This window comes from Alligator sinensis, unplaced genomic scaffold, assembly GCF_000455745.1.
Source record: "Alligator sinensis unplaced genomic scaffold, ASM45574v1 scaffold250_1, whole genome shotgun sequence".
NCBI classification, from domain to species: Eukaryota; Metazoa; Chordata; order Crocodylia; family Alligatoridae; genus Alligator; species Alligator sinensis.
In genome coordinates this window covers 184,657-193,135 of record NW_005841888.1, presented here as the reverse complement: position 1 = coordinate 193,135, position 8,479 = coordinate 184,657, and the positions used below count along the sequence as shown (strand labels likewise).

At 43.9% G+C, this 8,479-nt stretch overlaps 1 long non-coding RNA gene across 2 annotated transcripts in view; it reads left to right on the top strand.

The window, feature by feature from the left end:
- LOC102378113 overlaps nt 1–6,080 on the top strand; it is a 36,741-nt gene extending 30,661 nt beyond the window's left edge. The window contains exons 2-4 of one of the 2 annotated variants that reach the window (XR_323142.2): nt 537–613; nt 5,675–5,704; nt 5,821–6,080. This is a non-coding gene — a long non-coding RNA (uncharacterized LOC102378113). Of the gene's footprint in view, nt 1–536; nt 614–5,674 lie in introns of both variants that reach the window. The other variant, XR_003092665.1, reaches the window with a different exon arrangement.
- Nucleotides 6,081–8,479: the final 2,399 nt, after the last annotated feature.

Here is an 8,479-nt window from a genome sequence, read left to right as displayed (position 1 = left end):
GGGCCAGGACTATGGGAGTCAAAAGGGCCAGGGGCCCACCGCGAGGGACGCCCAAGAGCCAGGGGCCTGGGGTCCTGACTGGCCTGGAGGTGGGCCAGGGCAAGTGGCTGAAGGTCCCGGGGAGACCACACCCGAGAGGGGAACGTGGCTTCGGGGGGGCTAGGTAGCCTGGATGACGGTGGAGGGGCCGCCTGATAGGAGAGGATCATAGAGGGGTCCTGTGGGGAAGATTCTGGGGCCCAGTGGGGGGCCGGTGATTGTGTGAACATCAAGATGCCATCTGCGAGGCTTGGGCTGCAGTATTGGGGAGGTAGGAGCTGCAGAGAGCGCCCCCTGGCATTGGGGTACTAGATGGGCAGCCTCCCGCTTAATTGACATCTGACTGAATTAATTATCATCAAAGGCGTGGCGGGTGAGATAGGTGGGCGGTTGCCCACAGAGACAGGGGGCGGGCTGTGAAGATAGGCCCTGAGGAGGCCCCCCTGTCACAACAAGTTTTAGCTTAATTTAACTTTCAATTTTCTATTCTATTTCAGAAAAAGTGAATGGATATGTATATTTAATTGGACCAGGTTGTTGGTGAGCCAAGTGCCCTTGCAGCCCCAAGAGGCAGGTATGCTAACAGACATCAGACAAGCCTGACTTACCGTTAACATTTTTGATTGCATAAACACCTCAGAAAATAGTTCCCCTGGGAAAGTTTTGACCAACTGTAATAACTACCATATTGAAATGAGTATCAAATGCACCATAATGCATTTCTTATATGTAAAAACCAAAGGGTAAGCCTTCCTTTAGAAACCCAAGTTTATTTTTGTCTATAATCAAAGAACTACATTTGTCAGCTTACACTTCCTCTGTTTTACAAATACTTCAGGCTTTAACCTTACATCTTAGTAGTGAAGACATTGCTTATTGTAGGTGGGACTTTTTGTACTGCTTTTATGGTGTCTAGTACAGTACGACCTAGTCTGTGAATGTGATTCCTAGGTGCTATTGTTATAGAAATAATTATTAATAATAGCTTTGTTGTTAAGAGTGTCCTGCTTTCTTAAATGTCACCTGAAAATGATGGAAACTGGGAATGTGCCTTTCTTTATTCCTTCAACACTACGAATGGGCTGAGTCCACATATATCCCACACTGAGCACAGCAACTGAGTTAATACCCAATGTCACATTCTTCCTGGCTTTATCAGTATTTCAAACAGTAGCACAACATAAACCTTGGTTTATGCTTCCTCCCTGAGCTGCCTAGTGTAATCCCTCTAGAGCCATCTCATCTTCAAAAGATGAACTTCCACCTCTTCAAAGCACCTGGGAAGTTAATGAGCCCTGCCTGCCACAATGGATCGGCAGAACTTTGACCACAGCATGCAGGTTTCTAATGGCTACTAACACCATGAGCCAACAAAGGGAGGGAGCCCTTTCAGCCTTCTCCAGCAGAGCATGAAGAAGGGCTTTAACTGGAGATTGTAAAGCATATACTTCAGATACTTTCATACTTCAGTCTGAAGCTTATGTATCAGGGATGTATTTCATAAACAGAACGTCCATGTGTTCGTTGGGTAGAATAAACAGGTTCCTCTCAGTTAAGGTCAAGGTTGCTATCTGAGCATATCTAATTTGTGGTGCCTGACAGGGCTTTACTAAATCAAAAAATGGAATACGTGCTCTCCCATGTGGTTTGGTCATTTGTGAAAAATATTTTTAACCTAATAAGTAATCAAAGTTCTGTGCCCTGTGAGTTACTCTGACACAGTCAATTAAATATGTTCTTTACATTGTTGATCTATCTGTTTTGGAACGCTACACTTGGGAGAGTGTCACTGGCTGGAAATTGCTTATATAAAACATAAAAGTCTGCCACATGTTGTGACCTGTGGAGTCTCTCAATATCTGATTGTTTTGGGTTGCTAATTCTCACGGCTAACATTCCAGTGAGAAGCGTTAGAAGTACCATGTTCTGAAAACTTAACTGCCAAATGCTGCAACCAGACAATTTGTGTCCATCTCTATATAATAGTAATGAGAGAACTGCCTTTAGTTGTATGGGTATAAGTGAATTGTTCTTATCTTGCTTACAGCTCCCAGACTGTAATAAAGATATACCTAACAAAGCTGGAAATTCCTCCAACCTAAACAGGATATGAGAGATGACGTTCATGTTATGCATTCACACTGCATATAGTCACTTTATTAAAAAGGCACATTGCTTAATATGTGGAGAGTTTTTAATTTAAGCCAAAACTAAGTGTGAAATCCTGGCCTAATCTAGTTGATATACAGTGGGCCAGAATTTCCTCTATGTAGTTTACTTATGTACCAGGTTGGAACAGGGACTCTCTGTGTCTCTGTTGTCATCTGCCTGTGACCAGCTATCTGCATGGCCTTTTTTTGGTTGCTTGACCTCCTTGGACTTTAGTTTTTTATCTGTTCATTGGATTGATGTTTCTGTTCCTTGTAAAGTGTTTTAAGATCTATAGATAAAACACCATCTAAGTGTTAATACTTATTACTCAAATTTTGGCTATGGTAAATGAATGGTTAGGAAGACAGTTGTACACTTGTCTGGTCAAGGGTGTGTGGGCCGGGAGCGGTCCGAGGCCCTCGGGCGTTTTTCGCGTGGCGGGTGGTGACCAGCAGCCTGGACACGCCGGGTCGGGGAAGGCAGGCGGCACACTAGAATTAGGCACGGAAGCTTAGTGGTTGATTAAAGATTATTTTACTTGCATCGAAGATGGTCGCGGTGCAGGCAGGAAAACTTGCTTGAGTTGCAGTTACAAAACAACAAAACTCGAACCTGCGGGGCATGAGAGTACGTCGCAGGGGGTTTTCGGCGACGGGAAGATGCAAAACACGAGAGTACGTCGCAATGGGTTTTCGGCGACGGGAAGATAAACCTGCAGGACTCGAACCCGGACAGAGCTCTGGATACACTCACACGAAGTTTGCTAGGCTCCGTGGAACTTGCGTGCAGGGAAGGGTACGTCGAGAGATCAGGCGGTGACGGGGAGAGGCGAGAGGCTGATCAGACCCCTATAGCCTTCTTGAGGTATACGCGCTGGGCCCGATAGGCTCCGCAGCGCTTAGAGATCTTCACGAGATGTGAAGCCCTCCCCTTTTTTTTTCTCTCTCTCTCTCTGTCTCCAGATGGTTGTGGAGTTCTCCTCTTCCTCCTCCAACTTGGGCAGAAACCACTCAAGCTTCTTATACGGCTAGCAAGCCAATCGCTAGCCGCCACGTGGGAATAATTTAGAACTGACCAATAGTGGGACACAAATTTGCATGCGGGTGGCGGGAACTGCTTGCACCATGCATTTCTCTTTTGCAGCCTAGAAATGCACCCTGCAAAGAAAGCTACGAGTGGCGGGAAATAATTTAGCAGTGCTGAAGCGCGCACAAACAAAAATCACACCCTTGGGTTGTGACAAAGGGAAGGCATCCTATGAACATACCTGGCCAGGGTGGTCTTTTTTAAGTATGGAGCACTCACAGCTCTCCTTGAATTAATATCTGTGAGTGCACAGAGTGCCTCTGAAAATCAGGCCAGCAATGCCTAAATTTATGTGTCCACAGATATAAATATGAGTTAAATGCTAATCATGTTTGCCAGAAGCATGGTACGGAAACCCTGCCCACTTCATCACATAAATCTGCCACCATCTGTTAACAAAGATTTGGTGCATTGAAAACACCAGTATATCACAGAATTGTGTTTCTATTAAAGCTTGCAAAGATTTCAGCTTTTTTCTAGATATGTGTCTTTGGAACAAAAGCTTGAACTGAATCCTTTTATATCTTGGAAGTCTCATGAATATTGACACCCCCCCCCCATTCCTTTTGTCAACAACCAGTTTCTAGCTAACGGAGAGAGAACAGGACTAAAAAGATATTCTCCTAGATGATATAGTATAAAACCAGCAATTAAGGCAGTAGGGCAAGCAATCTGTCTCTCAGACCATATAGCATTTCCTTAACGTAATGATAATGCATCAGAAAAGGCTCAATTTCAGCATAGCTTTTTAGTCATAATTGACACAGTCTATGCTTTGATTCCCATGGGAACAAAAAGTGATTAGCAGATTAACTACTATAATCATTAAAAAACACATTTGTCATTGGTGGGTCTTTGCCATAATTTTTATCTAGCTAAATAACCAATTAAAAAAATTCTGTTGCTAAATCTAGAGCTGCCTGTCCTAATGAATTGTCACATGACATTGGATTTAATTTAGCTACACAGAGTCCATCAGCCTCAGGCTACTGAGTATCCATACCTGAGATGCTGTGGCTGATTGACCTTACATTTGAACTGTTACAAAAAGAATGGCATGTGTGGGCAGTGCAAGGGACCTCACATTTAACCTCTATAACATGATCCTTATGCTCTCTATAGCTAAGAGATGTCTGGACTCTAGACATGATTCATCACTGAATCACATTAAAAGATAACATTTATATTGGATCTGCAGTCAGTCATGGGATTTAAGTGCTCAAATGACCTCCAATTTTATCTGTTCACGCAATGGCTTGTGATTTATGAACCTAATAATTCTTATATTGTCACCTTTCTTTTAGAAGGTAGGTAAAAAATTGTTACCTGTTTGTTGATGGTTGTCATATCTGTCACTATGTCCTGCCTCCTAAGCTCTGACAGTTAATGGTTTCCAGGGGATCTGAGGGTCATGGTTGCATTGTTTCTATTCTCCCACTGTTCCTCAGTCAGACCATGGAGCAATAAAAGGTATTGCAACCTGTATGAGTTAGATCAGCCCTCAGAATAGTCTTACCTTGCAACAGGGGCCAACCAACCTCAGCAGCCACAAGATCAGTAGGGCACAAAATTGCCATATTTTTTATTCTTGCTCTGGGCTCAGTGCCATCACAGAGATTAATTTTTCCCATTCTGATTTAGCCCTAAATAAAGGAAGCCAATGAAAGGTGAGAAGGAGAAATATTTAAAGAAGTGGTTCAGCATCACAAATGGCTCCATTCTTTAGTTCTGACATGACTAAGAAATTCTGTAGCTGTAAATCAGCTGATTTGCAATCCAGTCCCGTAATAATAGAATACAGTATACATAGATCAATTTGATACTTTATTAGTTAAACATCTAGCACAAGTGAAAGACTCCATCTATGCAATTGTTGTGACAAAGAGAGCCACTTAAGTTAATTTTTAGATCTGGCTGAAAATGAGAATTTACATTCCACAGGAAATTTCTCATTTAAAGTAGAAACTCTCCAGAAGCAGAACAAAAACTAACATTCTTGCTGAATAGGAATGAAACAGCTTAATTTGGGGACCTTTTGGAGAAGTTTCTGAGACTCCTAGGGCCACTAAAAGCCCTGCCAGCTGCCTCTAGACCCAAGCCTGGAAACCCACACTGCCAAAGAGCCAGGTGACTAAAAACCCTCTAAGCCCCAGCTCTTGGGGCTTTGGCTGCAGTGGAGATGGGGGCTCTATAAGTCCTGGGAGCTCAGGCTGCAAAGCATGTGGGCAAGTAAGCTGACAGAAAAACAGGGAGGACTTCTGGTGGAAATGTGCCTGATTTCTGTCAGAAGCCCTGTGTTTCTGCAGGACATCTTGATTTTGTTTCAGTGTTTTTTGGTAAAATGTTTCTGTGTGGACATTTCCAGCCAGCTATTAATTCTGCTTTTTTTTTTTTTCAGAGGATAACAACTTGTCGAGAACAAAACTTGGTAGGTGAATTATACTTTGTGGTCTGTACCACAATAAGTTAATTTTTTTCTTAATGATGAAAAGTCTGAACATGTTCACCTGGCTAAACAACTCCTACTTACATACTGTGTACCAGCATAGTGCTCCAGCATATTCAGGAAAGAGCAGGCTCCATCGGTTCCAAGCTGAGCAAGGGGAGAAATGGCTTGGCATGGGTTCTCTATCTTGTTTCCAGCTGAGAGAAACAGAACAGATGGGAGTAGGAGACAACGTGACAGTCCAAAGCGGACAGCATGATTAGTGAAATTCAGAAGAAAATTAAAGGCATAAAATACATTTCTCATGTTACTTGTTCATTTGTAAGCAATTGTTGTGGTTGCTATAGCGGTGTCACATGCTGCAGGAGAGAAGATGGTCTGTGCGATTGCACAGAAGAAGGATGGTGCCCCTGGGACATTATCATCACTAAGATGGCCTCTGCACTACAGTGAAGGTTGAGATCCCTGCCACAAGGCCTTAACTATATGGAAGTTTCCTGCCTCATGAGATGAAGCATTTTTCACTTGTCATTTCAAATGTTTTATCCTTGTGGTCAATGACAGAAATCACTTTTGGCTTTGAATGTAAGATTTGGTTTAAAAAGAGCCCACAGGCCTCTTAGGGCCTCATTTTCTGCTGGGTTTCAACCTTCCACCTGCATTGGTGCCCAACCATATTCAAAATTCTTGTCTGCCAATTCATATTGGAAGTCTGAGTTCCCATTTTATTAGAAGTAGTCATTGTTTTCAGAACTTCAAAACATCCACAGAAATATGACAAAAAACCACTTAGCAAGCTTCTTTTCAGTTTATCCTTTCCCTTTGCTAGATGAAGAACAAGTTTATTTTTCTCTTTTACAAAAATGTCTCATTTTATAGATGGTGAAGAGTGGCACTGAATGCTTCACCTGTGATTTAACGCTTTAGAGAAAAGGGATAGGGACATTAAAAGCAGCTAAAAAGCCCTGGCTGTTGTTGTGACGATGTTTGCTTTAGTTTAGGAACTGCAGAAGGAATGCTGTTTTGGGGACCCTCTCTATAATGCCCAACATCACATTTATTTTATGCTACTTTGCGCACACATTCTCAATTCTTCTTGTCTAGCAAGCAGAAATTCACATTTCAGTTTCAACTTCCATTTGGTATACCAAAGTTCAGGCCTGTTTCCCATAGGTAGTAAGGAGCTGTATTCTCACATATATCACTAGCTTTCCTCAAGGAATATTCCTCTAGTTGCTATGAAGAAAAGTGACAAAGCATCCTCAGTGGCAATGTTTTGAAATAAGTTAAGTTATGTTACTGCAAGGGCATATTGCCTGGGTAGATGTCCAAAGAGGTAAAACAAATGATCTTCAGACTTCCAATAAACTACTGGAGAAAGAGGCAAATATCTCCATGGAGCAGTTGTGGGAAGTGATCACAATACGAAGTGTTCTGGGAAATCTTAAAATTTTTAAGGCTATTTAAAAAAAACCCACCTCTCTTAGGAATAGGTCTTCTATGTAGAAGAATATTTCAAAGGAGTATTCATTGCCTCCCTGATCACAAGAGGAGGGCAAAAACTCAAGCTTCCTTAACATGGAAATTGGATATTAAATGTAAACTTTCATTTTATTTTCATAGTAAATTGAATGAGACTTGGGAGTGTAAGGTTCTCAGTGGCTCTACCACCCTTTATGTGGAGCACTTCAAGCTCCTGGCTGACCATAAACTTGGCCTCCCCCTGCAGCAGCACGTAGCAATCTTGGCTCCCCTGGACCCCACAGCTGGGAGTCTCATGTGCTGCTTTGGCTGGGAACCCTGACGGCTCATGGGAGCTCACAGTCCTTGGCTCCCATGTACACCCCTGGCTGGGAGCCCCAATTAGGTGACCAGTGTTCTCTGTCTCTGGAGTGAAGGGGAGTCTTGAAGGGCTATAGTGCACTCCAGAGGCTGGGAGCACTGGCCATATATCCAATTAATGTCACAATTCTGTGTAATAGATTTTGACCTTGAGCTGAGCGGCAGGACAGCATGGGAAAAGACAGGCAAAGGTAAAGCAGAAACTAAGGCTGTGGCACTGCGCTTCCTCTCCATGGGAGAGTGGGGGTGTCAAGCTCATGAAGGCAGCATTGTTACCGGTGCTTCTATACACCGCACTGGTCTTCCCCCCCTTCCAAGCGTGTCGCCCACAGGATCCAGAGGGCTGTGGGTGTCTTCTTCCGGGGCTCCAGATGGGAAAGGGTCACCTGGAAAACCTTGTACAAGGACAAGAGGGCCGGGGGCAGGGGCATGCCAGACATCCTCCTGTTCCTGTGAGCCAAGTATATGAGCCTGATCTGCAAGCTGGTGATGAACACAAAATCCAAAACCACTTGCCTCGTGAGGTACTTTGCAGGGCAAATTCTGAGACCCTGGCGGGTATTCACCCTGACCAGCCATAGACCATGGATTGTGGGCATATCATGGTTGTACGAGACCCTGAACCAGTGCTGCAATGTGTACAGCCTGCAGAATGCAGGCCCAGTGACCATGAGAAGAAGATCCAGGAGATGGTAAAACACAGGGACATCATGTCACCCATGGACCTGCTGTCAAGCAATGTGTGCCAGGCCGTGTGGGAGCGATTCCACCACAAGGATCTGTGCAAAGATCACAAGGACCTGAACTGGCTCATAGCCCACCAAGCTCTACCAGTGATGGCCCAGACATAGAGAGGGGCAGTTGGGGAGACCCAGCTGCCCGTGGCCCAACTGGCATGGGGCCACCAAGACAATT